Consider the following 23,302-nt stretch of genomic DNA (forward strand, 5'->3'; position numbering starts at 1 on the left):
AACATAGTAACTGTGTGAAACAAAATATCAACAACACTAACAATAATGATAACAAGTTAAAAATGCTTGCCAAGCAAGCCTTGGTAAGAGGGAGTGTTGCCACCCACAAAATGAGAAGCATTAGAGCTGAGCGATAGATTATACAGGAATCCTCTTCCACTTCCCTGGAAGGAGAGAAGAGAAAGGAAACCATTTACAACCACATGGCACAGGCTATATTTTCTGGCCATGTTATCTCACTTAATATTCAAATTAATCCTAGTCTGTATAACTAGCCTCATTTCTTTAAATAAGTAAATGGCAAGGCATTTGGTAACTTGCCCAAAGTCATGGGGCTGGGAGTGGAACTCATGCTCTTATCTGCTAAAACTCTCAAAGCGAAGTATTTAAGTCTCAGTAAAAACAAAATCCTGTAAGTCAGCCATTCACCCATAACCACACTTCCTTCCACAGTGTTTCCTCTAATATTCTCGGTTTTCTAGGTTTTGAGAATAAGTGTTAAATAAAGCAAACATTCTACATCTACACCAACAAAAGGATGTTCTATATTTTCCACCTACTGCACACCAAAAAAGTTAATTATGGCTAATGTTATCAGATGATTTTTTTTCCTTCGTTAAGAATTATGGAAATGCAGGCAAAATCTCTAAATAATGAACTTCACAGAAATTGTAAATAATCTTTTGCAATAAGATGATTAGAAAATGGCATTATCAGGGAAGGAGGGAGAAAAGAAGTATGGTGTTTCCCCAAAAATAGGACCTAGCTGGACCATCAGCTCTAATGTGTCTTTTGGAGCAAAAATTAATATAATAATTATATCAATAAAAATTATTTTTAATAATTTAATTAATTAAAATTAATAGAATAAATATAACATTGTTATATTATATAAGACCCAGTCTTATATTATATTAATTATATATTATATTATATAAGACCGGGTCTTATATTAAAATAAGACTGGGTCTTGTATTAATTTTTGCTCCAAAAGACGCATTGGAGCTGATGGTCCAGCTAGGTCTTATTTTCGAGGAAACATGGTAGACATCCAATAGAAAAGCAATTTCATTGAGCAGTAAGTCCCCGAACAAAAATGTGCTCTTCGTAGCTCCTTCTGGAATTTTATCTGCAGTGTCATATATCTCTACTAGAACAGTAGTACACAATTCCATAATTTGGTGACTTTAATTTCAAATTTAATAATGTTTCCAGTTGGTAAATACATCACTATGTTAGGCCAGAATACTACCATATTTCTGAAGAAAAAGAATATTTTTAAAAAATCATTATCAATCTATATAATAAATTATAGAGAGATACACAATGAATAAAAGCTTTATATAGAAATAAGACAGATTTAGAAATACAAATGTTTCTCAATTACCTGAAGTATAACATAGAAGAGAGTATCTAAATATGACCCTGAAACTGAGGCTTTGGATAGAACATTCTAACAATTAAGCAAACAACAGGAAGATAATACACAGATAAGACCTTTTATCTGTGCCTTATTTGAAGAACTTCCGCCTTTCCCAGTTCTTCCACTCAATGCTCCATTAACTGTAGGTTCCCTTGGTTGGGTTTCCACTAATTATTGACAAGGCTGACTTTTATTAAATACAAATCGAAGAAAAAAATGTTCATGACTGCCCAGGTATAATGACTCCACTGTATGAACCAAGAGGCACGGAGAAAGGAGCAAACAGAGGGAAAAGTAATTACTGTGTCGAGCGTGGTTAGTCCGACTTATGCTAAGAGGATATCTAAAAAGCTGTCATGCTAGGGATTAACGTCAAGCCAGTTTCATATCTAGAATCTGAAAGGCCCACACCATAAAGCTGCACAGAGATGCCTGAAGCAAAATCTCAAAAAGTGAACTGCACTCCCCAGGGAGTGTAGTTATGAGCTTGTTGTCACAAGTTTTTGCAAAGATAAACTAGCCTGTCTTGTTGATTTCACTGAAGCAGACCTAACAAATAAAATAACCTCAGAACACTGGGAATACTATCCATGTGAAATCTTTATAACCACTAATCAGTAAAAACTTCATCCTCTGAAATTGCTTTGGTTTTCTTTATGCTGAAAGATAAGGAGCCGATACTTTAATCATAAGAGGGAGGGGGAGGGGGAGGGAGGGAAGAAAACTCCATTGTCCTTGGAAGCGTTTACTTGAAGCGTTTTCAAGGCTCACAGCAACAACCTGGTAAACACAAAACGATAAAGCTTGCCTCCTTCCACAGGATTATCTTCCTGCTGTCTAAGGCGGCTTCCACCTCACACCTGCAGAGTAAATCTTGGAATCTGGCTGCCCAGAATGTTTATGATGCTCTGGGGAAAATCTCCCGCCGTCTCCAGGACCATATATTCACCAAGGAACCTACAGAACTTACTGTCCCAGAAAACCAATTGGACAGATTTTCATGTTTCTGTTAAAATAGTATATGCTTTTAAAATCATGACATAAATAAGTATCCAAAAATCTTAAAATGTGAAAAACTTTCAGATCATACCATTTACAGTCTCCTCAGGAAAAAAAGCTGTCAAGTCCCCCAAAATGGAGGCACAAAGCTGTTTATAACCGATTATCCATAGTAGGAAAAACAACATGTATGTGCCACATTAGAGAGTTATATAAATAAACTTTCATTTATCCATGTTATGGAAAACTATGTACCATAAGAAGTTACGTCACCCAAGCCAAAAGTTATTATTACTTCATGGGGGTAAAACTGTGAAAAGTCACTTGGCAAAAAAAAAAAAAAAAAAAAAAGCCACAATATAAAAAAGCATTATGTTCTACGATCTCCTTGAATTTTTTTTTTTTTAATTCATAGGTCTACATAAAAACGAAACAAAGTCTGAAATAATAAACACTAAATATTAACAAAAATGTTTGTTTGAATGACAGGTCTTCAGATTTTTATTTTATTTTTCTAAAATGCAAATATATTATTTAATTTCTTTAAAATGCTAAATAGAAGTTTAAAAGAAGAATTCAGGAGCTATAGCAAATTTCAAATGATTGCCTTAGGCTTACATCCTAACTTCTCTGAAGTAAATGCAAGGATGATTAACAGTATTCTGTATGAAACTGTAACGAGTTTGTTGAATATAGATTGGACAATAAATTATCTACAGTTAATTCAAAAATAATTCTTTAGAGAAACAACTAAATATGCAGGTGCCTAATGTCTACAGAAACTAAACATAATACAGATCAGTGGAGATCCCACAAAGTATATATCTTTCGTGTATAAAATTGAAAGGCTATGATCATTTTCAATTTGCAGCCTGTAGCTTTTTAATGACTTAAGAAAACGGTCAAAAGAAGAGAGGAAATGAAATCTTTTCTCTCCTCAGAGGCCCAAGTCAGGGTAAGCAGACTGTCTGCTTGGAGGCGCTCTGTTTTAACCATAAATACTTTGACTGAAGTACTTCCTCAGGCTTGGTTCTCACAGTGACAGTGTGCTGAGGGCAGGATGAGCTGCAAGAACAAGAAAAGGACAGCTCATTCTAACTCAGGTGTGCGGCCAGGGTCTTGACCAGAAGGCAGCAGGCCTGAAGGCTAAGCGTCTGGGAGGCTGTGTGGAACCAGGTGGCAGCAGAGGGGCCAGCAAGCAGCACACTGCAACAAAGGGAGGTGCCATTCCCCAAAACCAGTCACCAGCGGGGCAGCCCCAGGGCACAGTGGGACAGCACAGGGTGTGGGGCTAGCTCAAAATCGCTTCACCTCTCAGCAATCAGCTGCCTTAAGTCTCAAGTGAAAGTTACACAAGAGAGCACCTCTTTATCTGTAATGAGGTCTCAAATCTTTGTTTTTGCTGTTCTTTATACAATTGTTACCTCCATTAAGATCTCATTAGGCTACAAACAAACAATACAGAAATAAGACTCAGAGATATAGGCAAAAAAAACCCTGATGGTTGCTAGATGGGCGGGGTGTGGAATGGGAGGAAGGTAAAGGGATTAAAAGTACAAATTAGTAGTCACTATACAGCCACGCGGATATGAAATACAGTTTGGGGAATGTAATCAATAACATGATCAAGATTATGTAAAGTGCCAGATGGGCACTGGACTTCATAGACTGTGTAGATGCCTGACCACTGCGCTATGTACTTGAAGCTGAAGTTGAATAATATTGAATGTCAACTATAATTATACATATATATGTGTGTGTGCATATATATATATATATATATATATGTCACAGGATGTAAAGTACAGCGTAGGGAATACAGTCAATGGAACTGTAACAGATATACACGATGCCAGAGGGGTAGTAGATTGAGGGGTTATCACTTTGTGAGGGGTGTAAATGTCTATTACATTGTTTTGTATACTGGAAACTAATATAAAAAAATAAAACTCAAAAAAAAAACAGATCTAATTAGACGAGGGGTGCTTTGTAAAGTGGCGTTTCTCTTGGTAAAAGAAACAACATAAAAATACAGTGTCAGTCAAATAAATAGGCCTTCCACAAAATCAACCCGTAGTCAGCGTCTCATGCTTGGCATTCATGTGTTCAGTAATATTTTACTGACCATCTCCTTGATAGCAGGCCTGAGGCTGAGCTAGGACTATCAGGATAAGCAAGATGGACTTGGTCCCTACCCGCTGGAACTTGCAGTGTGGCAAGGGCCACAGACAGCAACTTGATCGTTCTTCTCCCATGAGACACTGCCCTTCATAATATCTGTCCACGGCAGTGGCTGGACCCGGCATCATCCTCATTTCTCTTAAACCATCTCTAAATCTCCTACCCACAAATACATCTGCTAGTTCTCAGAACTCTTGAACAAATGGGTATTTAGTCTGCTAAGTTCCCTATGTGGCTACCTTCTGCATCATTTGTTTACTCAATCACAAAGCCAGCCTGATGCTGCATTAAAAAAAAAAAAAAAAAAAAGCACGAAAGTGGTGGCCAGATCTTGGGCAAGTCACTGAAGTGCTCTGATTCTTAGTTTTCTCTGTTGCAAAATTGGGGAAGGAAGTGACCCGGAGCAACTTCGATTTCTTCCAACTTTTACAATTATTGTAAGATTTATGACCATTGTGTGCCACAAAGCCTTAAACAGCATTTACTAGAAAAATGTCTATACACTTGGAACCAAATATGCTGAGCTTCGTGGCAAACCTGTTTCCAGGATCTCTTGAAACCAACAGGGCTATCGGTTCTAACCTGAGAAAAGTAAACAAGACTCCAAGCCAGGGAGGAACTCGTTTGACTGCTTTCCTTGCCTCCCAATAATCAAAGCAATATTCTCCGAAGTGCCTGGTTCCCAAATACCTTTAAATGTCTCAATTCTGCCTAGCATAAGCAGTCTTTACATCTGATTGGTAATTGTAGGGCAACATTCCTCTTTCAATGTTGCCTGACTCTTATCCATTGATTTTTTTTTAATTGAAATATGTCAGGCATACAGAAAACTATGAAGAACCATTGATTTTTGAAGAGTACTAAATACATCTCTTTGTGAGGTTCTATACTATGTGCCAAACCCAATGATAGTGGTTCAGGATACAAAGGTCAGCTACAAATGAGGACAGACAGCTAAGCAAGTAAGTGCAATGCTGTGTACATTTCAGAATGTGCCTGATTCAGGCATGACACATAAGCCTTTATATAAAGCTTATCACTGCAGGTAACACACAAACAAACGCAGTGGTAGTCTCTAGTTTATAAACAGTCTTACCTTTTTAAAAATTCATTCCTAGTTGGTTGTTGAAATTTGGAGCACATTTTCTCCCAAGACACAGCTACAAATGTGGTGAAGTTTTCAAACCAAAACACAAAAGACCAATTTAACACATGAGGTATCTGAAACACTTTGTACCTACCCTGCCAAAAGAGCAGAAAATTTGACTGCAGCCAGAGAACCAGGAGTGATCTTGTTATCTGGAAAGCTAGAGCTTGAGGGAAAGCAGACTGTAGGTGATTAAGGGGTGCAGACGGAGTGGTGAGGAGGTGCCTGTCGGCTTTTAGGCAACTAAGCTCAGGGATTTTGAGACCAAGGGCCAGGTAGGCCTGGTTTCAATCAAATCCAGGTTCTCCCACTTAAAAGCTAGGTGCCTTTAAACATGGTTTGCAATCATTCTCCGTCTCGTTTTACTGATCTGAATGTCTGGCACAGAGTATGCATTCAATAAACAGTAAAGTATTTTATTTTATTCATTTGCTTGAAACTATATGGCTTTCATCTTTCTTGGTAGAAAAGTACCCTTAACACGTAGGTGGGTTTTTCAGTCATGACTAGAAAATGTTCAGTTTCCACATACAGCAAAAACAGATTTTAATTGTCGAGGCAAGAAAGTACAAGGAAGGGGACTTGATGAGAATATATTACACATGAGAAAAAGACAGCTTGAAGCAAAATGAAGTAACGAGGAAGGGAATGCAAACAGAGGGAAGAGACGTACAGAGGGTATGTGATGTACAGAGTACTCTCCTGAGAGAAGGTATGAGGGAGAATTCCGGGGAACTTCCAGATGACTTATGGGCTGGCTAAACAAGGAAGAGAAGGCAGGAGGGATAAGTAAGAAGAGTGGCAAACCCTACACACACACACACACACAGGTGCTCATTTAATTCTTACAACCCTATAGGTAGATGCTACTATTATCCTCATTTTACAGATGAGGCAACGGAGGCACAAAGAAGTTGAATAACTTTGTCCAGGATCACTCAGCTAGTAATCTAAAGCGGGGTAAACCACAGACTCAGGTTCCAGATATCGGGGTCTGAACCACTATCGTACACTGATGCTTTCCTCGTTCTGGGAACCCATGCATTTGCATAAGGGAGCTACCCGCATCAGAAGTTCATAACTTGAGTAACATCTATCTATAAAGTTCCCACTTATGAACATGTAAACATTACATAATCATTTACAGATTCCCTGGCAACGTGCAGTATTTGGGGTGGAAGTCGGTAACTAACATTTATTAAATGCTGCTGAATCCCAGGCACGGCCTGAAACTATTCCATATGTTCTACCTTATTTACCCTTCACAAACCACCTTTGTGATAGGTTCTATTAAATCCATTCCATAGCTGAGAAAAACTGAAGATCACTTATAAGTCCAATGTCACAGCTGGTAAGTGGCTGAGGACAGCCTCCGATCCGTCTCTTCCTGGTTCCAAGGTCAACATGCTTTTCATAACCCATCTGGCATACTCAGACCCAAACAGGTAAACATGGGACATGTTATGTAATAACCAGTTTATACACTTTACATAATATAAAGTAACAGTAAGTCAAGTTTGATTTAAAATGTTAAAAATCTTTCACAAGAAAATACTAACTTCTCTTTAAAACAGCTGAAAAAAGCCAACTGCCCGTCTTACCACCTTTCGCTTCCCAGCTGCCCCCCTTTCAGATCCCATCCTTTCAGATCCTGTTTATTACTCAGCATTACTTAACAATACCAAATACAATATAGATGCATAGAGACAATTCTCCAAGAGCCTAAAACCGCTTCACCAACAGGCGTCGGAAAACAGGATAGAAACAAGTTCCATAGGTTTTCGTTTTAAAGGCCAACGTCAGCAAAAAGGAAAAAAATAAAAGGCAAGTGACAAAACAGTAGAAAGGCTTTTGTTTAAGAGGAGAAAGGTTTCCCAATTATACCTCAGTAAAGCTAGGGGAGAAGAGAGTAAAGGGGGTTTTTCTTTTAATGCCAGAGAGCTTCAAATTTGAATTCCAGCTCTGCCATTTATTAGCTTTGTTTGCTCATGGAGGAAATGAGGCCACTAAGATGTGACTCGCTGGCTATTAAGTAGCAAATGCAAAGCACCAACAGCTGACACAAAGTAAAAGCTTACTAATTTTGAGTCTCATCCTCTTGCTGCTGCTTCTGCCCACTTGGGAAGGTGTGCTTCACACCCCACAAACCTGGGAAACATGACGTACCCCAAGTAACTGGTAACCAAAAAGATTACAAGACACTTATAAAGCGCCTTCCTCATTTTCCACCAGACCCAGATCATGAGTCCCATATGGCTCCACATCCTTTTTGCCTGTTTCTTCCAAGATATTTATCTTCTACCATCTTGGTTTCCCCTTAAGTTGGGTAAACCAAGGGGCCAGTATTTATTATTCATATTTCTGTCACTTCCCACCCCCCAAAAAAGCTGAGGCAACCTATATAAATATAGAAGACATATACAACGGAACCACTCACTAAAAGGAGAACTTAGTACATGTGACAAGTGATCCGGCGGGAGACTGAGGCAGGGAGATTATTGTAAGGGAAACAGACGGGAATCTAAACAAGCAAATGACTTGGCTCTGAGCTTTCTGGCCAGGAATCACGACGAATCACAGAGCACTCTTTTTTCTTTGTTTATAAAAGGAAACACAGAAATTCCTGAAGAGAAGCATCAATAATTTGCCTGAACTTATGCATCGAAGCCAATGACAGGACCAAGAATATCACCAAAGGCTTACAAAATACTTGGCGCTCTTTCGCACACTGTACTAGTTTACGGAAGAATTTAGTTTGACCAAACTCCCTTTAAGAAAACATTCCCACTTTTTGAACCTCTACGAATTGCACGTATCTACGCAGGGTTGAGCATTTAGTCAATACACACCCAACCCAGTTGCCTACTGTGAAAGGGGACATTATAATGAATAAGACAGGTCCTGTCCTCGAGGACCCTGGGATTTTATAGAGGAGGTAAATCTGCAAAAGAACCACAGCACAGGCAGAGCATGATGCCCCAGAAAAGAGCGCCGGCCGCACAGCACCGGAGTACCACAGGTCGACATTCCCTCCGGTTGGGGGTTGCCGGAAAGGTCAGGGACATGTGAAGGGGCCGTGAAAGTTATCGAATTTTGACAGATAGAGAGCATGAGGTATGAGCAAAGTGTGCTAAAGAAGAACAAGAAGAAGAAAAAGAAGAAGAATGTAGAAAATATGAGAAATGTCTGAGAGTCGAAAATAAAACAGTGACTGATTTGGGCATAGTGTAGGAGGACAGAAATGGGAGAATAAGCTGAAAAGTTGAGGTCTTATCACAAGGAGCCTTGACTATCACACTAAGGTGGAGTGCGGACTGTTTTCTGTGCAAGAGGGGCTTCCAAAGGCTCGTGGCCAAGAAATCCTATGACTGGGGTCAAGCTGCAGGAAGATTATTCAATGTGTGGAGGGAAAAGGCAGGAAGCAAGGCGACTACACTGGAGATTACTGCAATCACCCAGGTAAAAGCAAGCAAGGTCAGTGGCAAGGAATGGTGAGAAAGCAAAAGTGCAATATCCTGGGAGGGAGCGCGCAGAGGGCTTGGCCAGCCATCCCTGTGGTCTGCTGAACAAGCGAAGGGAGAGATCGAGATGAGGTACCAGTCGGCGAACTTTGGCCAAGCGCCAAATCTGGCCTGCTGTCTATTTTGTACAGCCAAGGAGCTCTACAAATTTTTACACTTTTAAATGGATGGGAAACTGAATATTTTGTGACAACTCAAAATTCCGATTTCAGTGTCCATACAAAAAGTGTTATCAGAACACAGCCACACTCGTTGGTTTACATAGCGTCTATGTTTGTTTTAGTTCTACAACAACGGAACTGCATAAAGGTGACAGAGGTGGCATGGTCCTGAAAGCTAAAAATATTTACTGTCTCGCCCTTCACAGAAGACATTTTCTGGTCACGGGTCTAAGGTTTTCAGGGTGGAGGACAGACACGGCATTAAGAGGAAACAGAAATCATCCATTGGTATGGCTGGGTCGGAAAGCGAGATGACGTCAATTCTGGAGCAGTTAAATGTGAGGTGTCAACAAGACATCTAGGTGAAGGAGCCCAGCATGAAATCCCCGCCTGCCTCCCCACTCCCACCCCAGCAGGGCTGAGGCACGTGCTATTCCCCCTGCCTGGCACACTCTTCCTCCCCAGATCATGGCCTGGCCTGGCTCCTACTCGTCACTCATTCTGATCTGAGCTCCAATGTCCCTTCCTCAGAGGTAGCCCCTCCCCCACCCACTTAAGCATTCTCCACCTGGTCCCTTACTAGTTTTCTCTATTGCACTTATCACCACCCGAAATTAGCCTGTTTATCAACATGTTTAACATCTTAAAATGTTGGCTCCTTCGGACAGGGGTCTTGCCTGTTATTCCCCAGTGTCTCCAGTGCTTTGAATAGTGCCTGGAGCTGCTCAACCAGTATTTGGGAAGGCAGAGAGTGATGATGGAGGAATATGAAGAAAAGGGATCCCTGAAGCTCACATGAAAGCAGGTCACCTGCATCATTTTAGGGAACAAATGAGATCTGCCATTTGCAAAACCTTTAGGAAAGTCTTCACTGGGGGAAGGGGAGAGACGAGAGAAAGACTCCACAGAGAAGAAAGCAAAGACAGAGAAAGGAAGAAATATTGTGTCTTTAAAGCCAGACAGACATCTTTCAGGAAGCGAGTATTTAGCAGTTTTCAAATGTTTTAGATAACAAGTGCAGAAAAAAAAGGTGTCAAACAGTGACAGCAAGAAGGTCACTCAAAAAAGCAGTCTCAAAAGTGTGGAGGTGGCAGTCAGGCTGCAAAGGGTTAAAGAATGAGTGAGTGGGAGGCAGTGAACACTTTCAAGGCATTTGGTAGCAGAGGGGGCAGAGAGAGAGGAAAGGTGCTTCCAGTGGCAGAAGCGATGGGGGGTGGAATCCTTGTTTTCATACAATGACTCAAATCCCATCATCTCATGCTGTTTTAAAGCCTCAATTTCCCCTGCTATATTATGATAAAGCCCAAAGTAATATGGCCCATAAGGCTCTGCTTGATGTAGTGCCCGCCACCGCAGCAGCCGGCATCTGTCCTCTCTGCTCCATTGCAGAGTGCTAGTTCCACCTCAGGCCCTTTGCACATGCTGTTTCCCCCTGGCTGGAAAACTTCTTCACCCTCTCAGCCTGGCTAACTTTCACCCTTCAGATTTCAATGTAAAAAACTGTAGCTCAGAGACCCCTCTCCCTTCTTACACCCCCTCCTCTGCTTTATAGCAAACTAAGACATCTCTCCTGGTGTTTAACATAATTGTAACAAACAGTTGTGTAACTGTTGAATTATTGTGTTTTCCACTAGCAAGGAAGCTTCCTGAGGGCAAGAATCGGGCTTGTCTTGTGCTCACATAATACGTGATCTACAGATAACTGTTAAATAAAGGAATAAACATGAAAAACCTGAGCGTGTTTATCTCTGTCAGTCTGTGTATCACAAGTGGCCTACTTCCTAAATATACATCAAGTGGGCTTACAGTTTACGTGCAGACCAGTCGAGTTTCCCCTGACCTCCCCCTCCGACATCTAACCAACCTGAGGGAATGGTCATTCTAAACGATTACAAAGATGGGGTTCTTTGGAGACACCAACATACATCCAATGATTTTCCCAATTACATAACTAATAGGCAGTGACTAACAGTCCTGCATAAAGTTTTACAGAATGGCTTTAACTGAACAAAATCAGTCCAATTTTAAATTGAGGCATAATTCATCTTACTTTTTTAAGTGTGTGTTTTGTGAGTCAGCCCTAAAATGGGTTTGCAGGTGTACCTGGCCAAAGATCGTATCTTTAGGATGTGAATCACATCTGTCTGCCTGTGTGTGCTTAATAACAAGATTTTTCACTAGGAAAATACACATTTGGCAGATTGTTTTCTCGTTGATTTTCTTCTTTTGTCTTTTCTCTTACTGGAACATAAAATTATTTTTAATTCTACTAATCTAAAAAAAATTGCTATAAATTACCACCTTTCTATAAGCTGAGCAAATTAACTGTGCAAATAAGCCTACAGATAAAACTATACTTAACTGAATGAATTGTTGTCAGTAAAAATACCCGTAAGCCCTTTAAAAAGCCATTAAAAACAAGACTTGCATTAATTACAAATGGTTCTTATCTATTCCTGCTTTATATATTTGATCTTGTTTGAGTTACCCAAAGTGCCTGAAAATAATAGACCTTAAGTATTTTTTCAATACCTCAGGCCAGCCTGTTCACCACTTGAACTGGACTTCCCTCCTTACTGCCCCACCTCCCAAATACGAATCAGGGAGTTTCGCTGTCTTTTTCCTTCTCAAGTGGGAAGACAGGAAAAGACAGAGCAAACTCCTTCGCTGTCAAAGCACATAGCACGAGAATATCATCAAGAGCTCTCCCCCAACCATGCGGCAACTACTGTTCTTGAGAATATGAACAAATGCAACATAAGCATCACAGAAGGAACTAAGGATACACTTAAAATATAATTAGTAGGAAGGGCTGACTTTATCTACTATTTTATATTTTGGGTAAATCGTGCGTTAGGAAAGCACAATAAACACATCTATGGAAATAGAAGCTGATAAAACAGGATTCATGGGAAATTGAATATATATTTAAGACTTCCTTTAAACTCTTACAATTCCTTACGCAGCAAATCTGGTTTATAAGATTTCTAATTTCCACACAAGTCTGAAGACACTATTTTACAAACAGGTATGCCTGTACCTCCCTGCCAAGAGCCCACTACTTACTAAGTAAACTGACTAACTAAGTGCAACACAGTACCTTTATATTGACTTTCCCAGGAAGACTAATACATTCCTACCAAATTATATATTTTGGATGGCATTGAAAGTTAAATTAAAGGCACCCTTGTTTCTCATCTTTCCTTAAAAATAGAGTAAAACCTAATTTGTCTATCACCTTTGGTGCTTGTCTACATAATAAACTCTTGTGGGTCTGCCTTCCCTAAGTGTCTCAACTTTTTTTGATTTATCCATTTCTACTTGAAGCCTTTCTACTATAGACGATATCGGCTACTCTGTTTTGTATTTAGTGGGCTGCACTTCCCTACAATCTTAAAAAGCATTCGGAATATAATTTGAGCTCTTTATTTTGTTTTCAACACATAACATATTCACCAGTTCCTCCCCCCCCAAAAAAAATAGCTAACAAATTTTTAGCTCGCACTATGTGCCTTGCACTATTCCAAAATCGTTAGGTGTAGTCATTCAATCCTCAAAACAATCTTAGAGGTAAGTACCACATTTATGTTCACTGGATGGATAAGGAAGCAGGTATAACTTGCCCACATTCTCATAGGCATGATCAAACCAAGCAGTTTGGCTCCAGAGCCTCTAAAAACACAGATTATGGAAAACAAGGCTGAAATAAAATAAATCAGTCTGTTTTCTATCCAGAGGTATAAGTTGACCTGATTTAGCACCCCCCAGCTGGGTTCAAGTTATTAATTGCCTTCCTTGCAGATAACCACAGCTCTTTATTTTTTTAAATTAAATTTATTGGGATGACAATGGTTAGTAAAATTACATAGGTTTCAAATGTACAATTCTGTAATACATCATCTATATGTCACATTGTGTGCTCACCACCCAGACTCAGTTCTCCTTCCATCACCATGTATTTGACCCTTTACCCTCTTCTACCGTCCCGCCTCTTCCCTTACCCTCTAAACTGTTGTGTCTACAAGTTTTTGTTTGTCTTGTTCCTTTGTTGCTTTCAGTTTTATATCCCACATATCAGTGAAGTCATATGGTTCTTGATTTTTCTGTCTGACTTATTTAGCTTAGCATAACAATTTCAAGTTCCATTCATGTTGTCGCAAGTGGCACTATTTCATCTTTTCTTATGGCACAGTAGTATGCCATTGTGTATTTGTACCACATCTTCTTTATGCAATCATCTATCAAAGAACACTGTCATTGTTTCCATGTCTTGGCCACTGTAAATAATGCTGCAATGAACATCAGAGGACATACATCTTTACGGAGAAATGTTTTCAGATTTTGGGGGTAGATACCCAAGAGAGGGATTGTGGCGTCATGTGGCAATTCCATTCTTAATGTTTTCAGGAACCTCCATACTGTTTTCCACAATGGCTGCACCAATTTACAGTCCCATCAACAGTGTGTGAGGTTTCCTTTTTTCAGGTTTCACAGAGGCAGCCTCCTCTCCCAAATCCTCTGAAGTAACTCTTTCCTTGAAGAGTTCAAGTACCTTTCGTGGAGCAAAGATTCCTCACTAGCTTTCATTCTACAGAAAATCTCTTCTTTGAGCTTGTTCCCGTTGCAATCCTGACAGCAACTTCTCACTCCACCCACCACTTGCCCCCAGTAAGGCTTAGCTCTCTTTAGGGGTCCCAGCTTTCTTAATTCCAACTACATCATCATCCCCACTGTGTGATGGCTGCAAACAACAGGCTTATTATGTAAACTTTCTTATCCGCCTGCCAGGAACTTAGTAGGTACCCGAAGAGATGTTTGTACATACAAAGAATGAGTTAATCTGGAATAGAAAAAAAGGGGAAAGGGGGAAGCTACTTCTTAGTCCTCAGATTTGAAGAGTGTCATGAAGGTTTCTAGAAAATGTTCTACAATCACAAAATAGGATGTACTTACTTGTATGTGTATAATCTGCAACCAAAACACTCTGAATGAGCGGGGTCTTCCACTAGATTGTAAACACTGTCAGGGCAAGAATTTTTACCTGTTTTGTTCTGAGAGTCATAGCAGCAGCTCAACACGTATTTACTGAATGAATAAATGACCGCACAAAGTGCTGTGCGAATATTACTGTTAAGTAAATTCAGTGACCACAGATTAAAAATATCCCAACAGAGACCAGCTCTGTCTTTTGGCGGAAGTAGACTTAAAGAAATTTTTGTCCTGCTACTAAAGCAGGTCTTGCTTTGGGAATGGGCAGTTTACTCGCAGAGCCACCAAGGAAAACTGTGTGGCCACTGCCAGCTGTTAAGAATCACAGATCATAAAACCTTAGAAGTGAATATACCATGGAAATGAACTTAATGTTTTATGCTTTCTTCTTGCCTCGAACTGCTAAAAAAAAAAGCTGCTGCACTTCAGAGGGAAAAATATTCATAGGAAGTAGTTTCCTGTCCCCGAAACCCGATTATTTCAACATGACAGCTGTTTAAAACCCCCATGCTACCATAGGGTGTCAAGACAGGAAGCAATAGGGCACACCTAGCTGAGTACAGGGGAGAACAAGAAGCAGAGAGGAAACAACATGCCGAACAAGAACAGGGCTTGGAGGTTAGCCCGCAAAGTATCAAAACAATGAACCAATTTCTCTAATATCTCACATAATGGAATTTACCTGTATATCGGAGGCATTAAAAAAGAGAAAATGAAGGGCATAGAAACAAACAGCACCTCCCTTAGTCACCAACTGCTCCCCCTTTTTCCATCATTAACTCTTCTAGAAAAATTGGTAAGAACTTGATTTTCTTTAATGGGAAAGGAAATAGAGACCATAGATGACTTTTCTCTACTTTCTACTTTCCTGTTTTCTAATTTTTCTACACTGAGTTTTCCCTCGTTATGAGAAAATCATCTTTATGTTTAAAGAAATTATAGCACTAAAAATGTTTATGTTCTAATCGTAAGAAAACTACATTTAAAAAAATCCTTCACAGGGTGGCTGGTTAGCTCAGTTGGTTAGAGCGTGGTGCTGATAACACCAAGGTTGCCGGTTTGATCCCTACATGGGCCACGGTGAGCTGCGCCCTTCTTATAAAAAAAAGAGAGAGAAAACAATCCTTCGCCCCCAGAAATGAATAACAAAGAATTCAGTAATACCAGGCCATCCAAGCTCACTGAACATATTGCCTTAACCTCCTTCCTCCTCAACTACCAGTATATCTAACAACTCATTTATTTAAAAAATCGTGTCTTCATAATAGTTATAATTTGTGCAGCACTCAGTTTCCATGCATTATTTACCTGATTTTCCCCCAACAACTCTGTGAGATGGCCAAGGTGGATATTTTTAGTTCCATTTTCCAGAAAAGGAAAACAGGAGCTGAAGTGAAATAATTGGCCATGACAGAAGCCTGGATCTTCTTGTTCCCCACCTGGCTTTCCAAAACAGGATTTCTCAACCCCAGAACTACTGACATTTTGAGGCACATAACTGTTTGTTGTTGGGGGCTGCCCCACACATTATAGGATGTTTAGTAGCACTTGGCCTCTACTCCCTATATGCAATTAACACTGCCTCCTCCCACATCCACTCCCTAAATTATAACAATGAAATACGTCTCCAAAAACTACAAACATCTCCTTGGGCGCAAAAATCGTATCTCGTGAAAAAACACTGCTCTAAAATAATCTGAGACATTCCTTTTGGCACCTCTACTCTTGACAAGGCTCCATATATCATTGAGCCACATAAATCACAGAGTATCACATGCTGCTTGCTCAGCGAGATTCAGTTAATTAACCAATTCCCTATCCACTTAAAAAAATTCTTTTAAATGTGGACTGGACAAGAAAATCTCCCTGTACAAATATTATCTCAGGCGATAAATCTAAAAGCTTATTGTCTCCTTAGAACATAGTAAGGACATGCAAAATAAAGATATACAAAATGATATGTGTGTATTTAGGAGGAAAAAAACACAGAGGAGTTAGTAAAAAGATATTGGTTTTTGCTAATAAACCTTATTAATGCAGTTATACCCTACTGTTCCCTCTATAAAAATGAGTATAAACCTATACATGTTCTCAATATTTGCTTCAGCTGGGTTTCTATCCAAATAAGTATTACTTAAAGCTATTCAGAAGAAACTCAGCGATAACTTTGGAACATTACTAGATTTTGCGGTCTGAACCACTAGTGTTTGTGAACCCAGAATCTAATGTAACAAACCTCACAATTCTACATAGACACTCAGTTAAAGCTTCTTCACGCCATTTAATCTGAGTTTCTGTTCCTGCAAAATCAACTCCACCCTCAAAATTCCTTATTTTCACCAGCTTTTTAGCAAATTTAGAAAAGATTTTGCAACCTAACTCCTTTTAACACCTTAAATCTGTAAATGTGGACACCAAATGATCAGAAAGAGATAATTACAGCATAACATCAGCCAAACTGATATTAGACTGCCTAAATTACAGCAAATTGAAACGTAGTTATATTTTGAGAATGTTTGAATATTTTATCTATGTATGTATTATATAATTTATTCACCCTCTATTATCATTTCCCAATGGTAGTAGACTAGGATAACTATTTAAACTGGTTTTTATTTAATGTAGTGTCACACTGCAATCCTAGTATTAAAAAATACATTTTTGCAGCTATTTTAAGAGAAACTAACATATAGTAAAAGTACTTAGTTAATATGATGTGTAGAATTAAAAAGAGGTTATGATTATTCCTATTCATAATGTCCACACTCAGGGATGATGTACTTATGTCTTTAAACGTGATCTTGATCTATACATAGAGGAGACTTTCTCTCTACTGCAAAGCATATTGGACCCAAAGTTTCTGGTACCCTCGTGGTCTCCATTAACCTTCACCACAAAGTACAAAAGAACACACTGATCCTTCAGTGAAAACAACTCGCCAGTCTTGGAAAACATCAGTCACCAAAACAAAAGCAAAAAACAACACAGAAAGGTGTTTTGGAAACAAAGAACAAAGCTTTAATCAATTTAAAATGCTCATTTAAAAATTTATTTCTGTGTAAATGTCTAACTACTACACTGTACACCTGAAATTAATATAATATTGAATGTCAACTGTAATTGACAAATTTAAAAAGGGGGAAAGATAAAGGGGACTAAGAGGTTCAAAGTTCCAGGTATAAAACAAATAATTCATGGGGATGTAATATACAGCATAGGAAACATGGTCAATAATATTGTGATGACATAGCACGGTGTCAGATGGTTGCTGGACTTATCATGGTGATCACTCATTTAGCATAGGGAATATAATCAACAATGTAGTAATAACTATGTATAGTGCCAGGTGGGTACTATTGAATAACTATGATGTACACTTGGAATGATATTTAACATTGTATGTTAGCTGTATTTTAATAAAATCTTTTTTAAAAAAGATTTAAAAATTTTCCACTGTGCATATCATATGCCCATTAACTCCAATCCTTTTCTTAAAAAATAGCCAACAGACTCCATGATCACATCTAATTGTTTCTGCATTATACTCATCACTTAACTCTCCAAGGTTTTTAATGCTTTCCTCCCTGAAAGAAGTAATGACCATTTTATACAGCTATAAACTCCTGCCACTGAGAGAAAAAAACCTATGACAAGGGAGAGAAGAAGGGAGGGAGAAAGCGGGGCAGGGAGGACGGAAAGAGAAAATGTTAATAGCATGTATCCAACCAGGGGCAGAAGACAGCTCATAGCGATGTATTAAGTGGCAGACCCGGGATCTTCTTCCCCAGGGACATACAGGAATTCACAGAAAACAGACAATCAAAAAAATGGGCAAAAACACCTGGCAATAATCACACCGTTTATCTAGTCTCCCTAGAGAAATGCCTTGGTAAACACACATCCAAGGAGCCCACATCCCTGGAACCTTGGAGAGTGACCTGAGAGGGGAGTTTACTACTCCTGCTAAAGCTACATTTCGCTCTGATGCTCGACGACCGCCTGCGGATGGGGTCTGAGGAATTAGACAGGGGGCCAGAGACCAGCCGTTTCGGTTAGTACAGTAGGATTCGCAATTCCCCTGGTGGCTCTCTCTCTGTGTTCCTCTTCCCTGGCCCTCTAGCTCAGGGTGCTTCTGTCGCCCTTATCTCTGGCTGCCGAGGGCCTGGGTCCCAGCAGAACCAAAAAGAAGAGGGGGCACTTCCAGAGTACACAGACGCACCACCCCACGCCGCAAACTCGGCCCCAAATCCTACAATCCTAGAAACTTTCCCTCACTGACATATGTATCAAAGGAGGAAAACCACTAAGATCCTCAGTCTCCGTTCTGAGGCCAGAAAAAAAACTCCTCCCGCCCCCCGGCACTTCTACCCGAGAGCTGGCGGTCAAGTTCTCTGTGCAACAGCGAGGGACGTCAGACTTCAAGCCAGCGCCTGTATCTCAGGCTGGTATAAACAGGATGTCAGCGTTCCAGGCTTGTTTATGAAAACTTGGTGTGCGCTCTGGGGGAGGGGGCGGCGAGCCTTAACCTTTCCCCTCCCCGCCTTGGGCCCCCGCCCCACGACCTCCCCGCCACCCGCCGATTCCGCTCGGCTGGAAATCCCCCGCCCGCACTCGCACGTCCGCACTCCACCCGGGCCCCCAGTCCCGCGCCGCGCTCGCGGAGCCCTCCCGGGTGCCCGACGCGCGAGGACCGAGAGCGGCGGCCGCGTCTCCAGCCAGCGCCGGGATCCGCGACCCTCGCCCTGCCGCCGCAGCCGCCGAAGGCTCCTCCACCTCCCCTCCGTGACACTCACCACTTCCGTGTGCGCCTGAGCCCGGGGGCTCCGGGTGGCGGCGCGGGTCCCGATCGGGAGGCCTGCTCGCTCAGCAGCCAGCCCCTCCGGGCCCCGGCGTGCGCGCGCCCGGGGCGGAGGAAGGGGCGCAGGGTGGGCGACTGAGGCTGGGGCGCGGGCCCGCGCTGTCTGCGGCTACTGGGTACTCGGAGGCCGCGGCGGCCTGCGCTCGGCGACGCACCCGCCTCCCACCCCGCGGCCGGCTCCGCCTCCTATTGATGTCATGAGCGGCAGCCCCGGAACGGGGGGGCGGGGGCCGCGGGCGCGCCGCCCACGCGCAGGCCCCGGCACTGGCAGCCTTCCCGCCCCGCCCCCATCCGGCTTCGCTCGCGCCCCAACCCCTAGCTCCCCGGGTTTTACCTCGTCTTCTAGAAACTCTAATCTAGAGAGGAGAGGTCCGCCAGCGCGGAATGTACAATTGTCAGGTTTGGGCCATAGGTTGACCACTCCCAAGTCCACGTCTTTGTGCCCTGCGATGCCCCTTATCCTAACCGAGGAAGAGGTAAGCTGGTGGAGCACTTGACAACAGGAACTTAAGAAATAAATCTTCCAACGTTGACAAGTTACTTTAGATCCAACCTGTTCCGTATTTAAAGTTCTTTTAAACTAAAAAAAAAAAAGACCAAACTTATATGTAATAGTAATAAGAACTGATATTTACTGGTATTTAATGTGTCCAGCACTTTTCATTTTTTACTAATAATCCCTCCAAGTAGGGATTATGCTCATTTTATCCATGAGGAAACACACTGAGATTTAAGTATCTTAATCAAGGTCACATTATGGGTAGGATTCAAACCCCATAGGCAGTCTATGGCTAAATCCCGACCATCTTACTTCCTAAATGTCTCTACAGTCCATGAGCTTCTCCAAGTGTTTCAGTGACATGATTGGAGCTGCCACAATCTCTCACCTGAAGGGCCACAAAACATCTCTTAAATTGTCATTCTGCATTCACTCCAATCTCCAATCAGTTCTCCACAGAGAGCTTTCAAAAGTTCAAATCTGTACCACACTCCCAAGCTTGGCACACTCCAGAGCCTTCCCTCTGAAAATCCTCCTAGACCATGCATGGGCAGGCTTTTGCAGCTCACGTCACCATGAACGGAGCCTGCCCCACCTCCTCTGAATCCACTGGGCTGATAACTTGGGGGGTGGGGGGTGGGGAGTTGACTGCAACTTATCTCATACTGAGCAAGAAGTGCTGGGTGTGGTACTGGTGAGTGAAAAGATCATTCAAATCTAGAGTCCTGGATTTTAGGCCTGGCTCCCCCCATTAACCAACCACTTGTGTGTGTTACCCTCAACAATTTGCAGTTTACTCATAAAAGTCGTGGGGCAGACTAACGGATCTCCAACATGCCTTCCGGAAGGGGATAGAAGAGCTACTAGAGAAAAGAGAATCAAGCAGGAAGGGCTGGGGCCCAGCTGTCTACGACATGTGTGTTTGCGAGCACGTCTTGCCTCACCTGACACTCAGACTGTTTACATCATCTACTTCACCTGGTAAACTGGAACAATACCTTATACGGATTATGCTGAAGATGAACTAAGATAATGCAGGCCTGGCACATGTGGTGAGCTTGGTAAATTATCATGATTTTTATTGAGCTAGGCTTTAATTAAAGAACAGGTGGGAGTGACATGAATGGAGACAAACATGAACCACATTTTAGGTAAGGTGAAGGGTAAAGAAAATGGGAATTCAGGACGGCAGCAATAACCCCATTGTCCCCAAGAATAAATCTGACTGCTTTGCAGGGCTAAGGAGACAGAATAAGGAGAGACAGCCTTGGTTGAGATGGCCTTAGATCCATTCCCCTATACCGGGCATTGCTGTAGGTGCTGAGGATTCCGAGAAAAAAAGACCCCAGTTCCTGACCTCTGGATGCTCACAGTGGAGTGGGACAGACAGACAAGCAACAATTCAATGTGATTCATTCTCTTCTAAAAGTGATCGCAGAAGAGAATCACCCAACCCAGCCTGAGGAAATCAAGAAAAGAAACTACAAGCATCAGATAAGTCATAGGAGCCTGGGAATTGATGTCATATTCAGACAGTAGAAGTATATGCTGTGTGGCTGGGGAATAAGAAAAGATGAGCCTTATGCAAAAACGTCTGGCTAAAAGAAATAGTGTGTTTTTGAGTTATTTAAGCAGGTTTTCATTTTAGAAGAATCACTTGAAGGCAGGGTTTCTCAACCTCAGCACTATTGACATTTTGGGCAGGAAAACTCTTTGTTATAGGGGCTACCCTGTCCATAGTAGGATGTTTAGCAGCATACACAGCACGGCATCTCTGTCCTCTATTCCTCTACCAGATGCCAGTAGCAATCCCCCTTAACTCCTCCTCCACCCCCTCTAAACCCCAACCCTACTCCTGGCACAATTGTAACAACCAAAAATGTCTTCAGACATTGCCAAATGTCCCCTGGGGGGACAAAAATCACCCCACTGAGGACCGCTAATCTAGGGATAATGCAGAAAATGGATCAGAGGGCAAGGAGATGAATCACATGCAGGCTCTGCAGGCTGCAACCGATGAGAACATATCTAAGGCAGTGGACCAGGGAGGGATACCAGTAAGATGTCAAAAACCTGAAGGGACAGCACAGACAGTACGTGGTACCTGATTACATGTGGGTGCTGAGGCAGAGGGAGGAATCTCACATGACTCCCAAATTGTCTGAATGAGTTGACAAGTTAACCAAGAACACCACCAACTGAATTGGTTGAGGAATTCAATTTTATCTTTGAGAATAGAAAAAAAAAAATAAAATCACTCTATAGGGAACATACGTGGTGGTGGGGTGGGAGAGAGGCAGGGAAGGAGGGAGTGTAAAAGGAGAAATAGGAGAAATATACATATTTTCTTCTAACGTGTAACATGTAGCATGAAACCTGCAAACCTGCTACAAATATTGATCTGAATTGAAGTAAACCAAACGTAATGGCGTAGAAGCTTCTTACTAGGAAATTGTCAAAAAAAATAATAATAATAACCCCTCCAACCAGCAATCATACACACGAGTTTCACACATAAATCTTCGAGCATTTGCTCACCAGTCTATTTCTCTGCAAAAGTTAGATTGCAGTGGGAAAAAGATTCAATGAGGTTTGCCTTTAAAAGGTTCTACTGAACAAAACAAAAGTAACGTTGTACACATCACGAAATGCAATTCAAAGAGTTGGAAACTAGAACTATAAAGTCACCTGTAATATTGTAACCCTAACATAAACATGCTTACCATATCATTTATTTTCTTTCAGTTATTTTTTCACTATGTATATTTTACTATAAATATAAATATAAATCATGGTATACATGTAATTTTGTAAATTGCTCCTTAAAATTAATTTATATGCATTTTCCATGTTACTACAAAAGTCTTCACAAATATTGAATTTCTTCATGCAAATAACAATAATTAAATATTTAATACTTAGATAATTAGGAGAGTTCACAGAAGTCAAATTGAGTCAAATGGACTGCACATTTTTAGATTCTTGATTCATGGATTCATAAAGAGGGGTCACTGCCCCTCTTTTTTGTATTTTATGTAGTACCTCTGTTGGCTACATGTTCGCCCCTTGGGATACCATGAGTTATGAACCCTGTTACTATTCCTGCAGATCAGGCCCCCTTCGCTGCTCCTCTGACCCTATGGGTCATCATGGTCATTGTGGCCAATTGGCTTCCAGTGGCTGAGCACTTGCAATTGGTCTCTACTACCTGGGAGGAGCCCCAACATGTCCACAGCTATTCAGGAGCCCAGCTCTGAACTGCTCTCCAACTTTGAGCCCTGGCCTTCAGAGGTGGTCTGCATTTCTTGGTGATCACTGACACTGCTTCCTCTCTGGAGAGCAGTCTTAATGGTCTTGGTGAATGGTCTGTCCCTTGGGCCTCCCATGAAACGTAATCCTCTGGTGGGTCTTCGGGCCTTCCGTAATATTTCCATTCTAGCATGTCCCTTTCGTCAACTTCTTAATCCTTCCTCTGCCTCAGCCAGGGCAACTCGGGCTTCTCCGTTTCACTCAGGTTTGGCCAT

General features: G+C 41.4%; 1 protein-coding gene across 1 annotated transcript in view; it reads right to left on the reverse strand.

The window, feature by feature from the left end:
* JAK1 (Janus kinase 1) overlaps window positions 1-19,432 on the reverse strand; it is a 124,716-nt gene extending 105,284 nt beyond the window's left edge. Inside the window, exon 1 of the mRNA XM_033113408.1 lies at window positions 19,215-19,432. The gene's annotated coding sequence lies outside the window, so the exon portion shown is untranslated. The remainder of the gene's footprint in view (window positions 1-19,214) is intronic.
* Between the last annotated feature and the right edge of the window lie 3,870 nt (window positions 19,433-23,302).

Source organism: Rhinolophus ferrumequinum, chromosome 9 (genome assembly GCF_004115265.2).
Source record: "Rhinolophus ferrumequinum isolate MPI-CBG mRhiFer1 chromosome 9, mRhiFer1_v1.p, whole genome shotgun sequence".
Lineage (NCBI taxonomy): Eukaryota > Metazoa > Chordata > Mammalia > Chiroptera > Rhinolophidae > Rhinolophus > Rhinolophus ferrumequinum.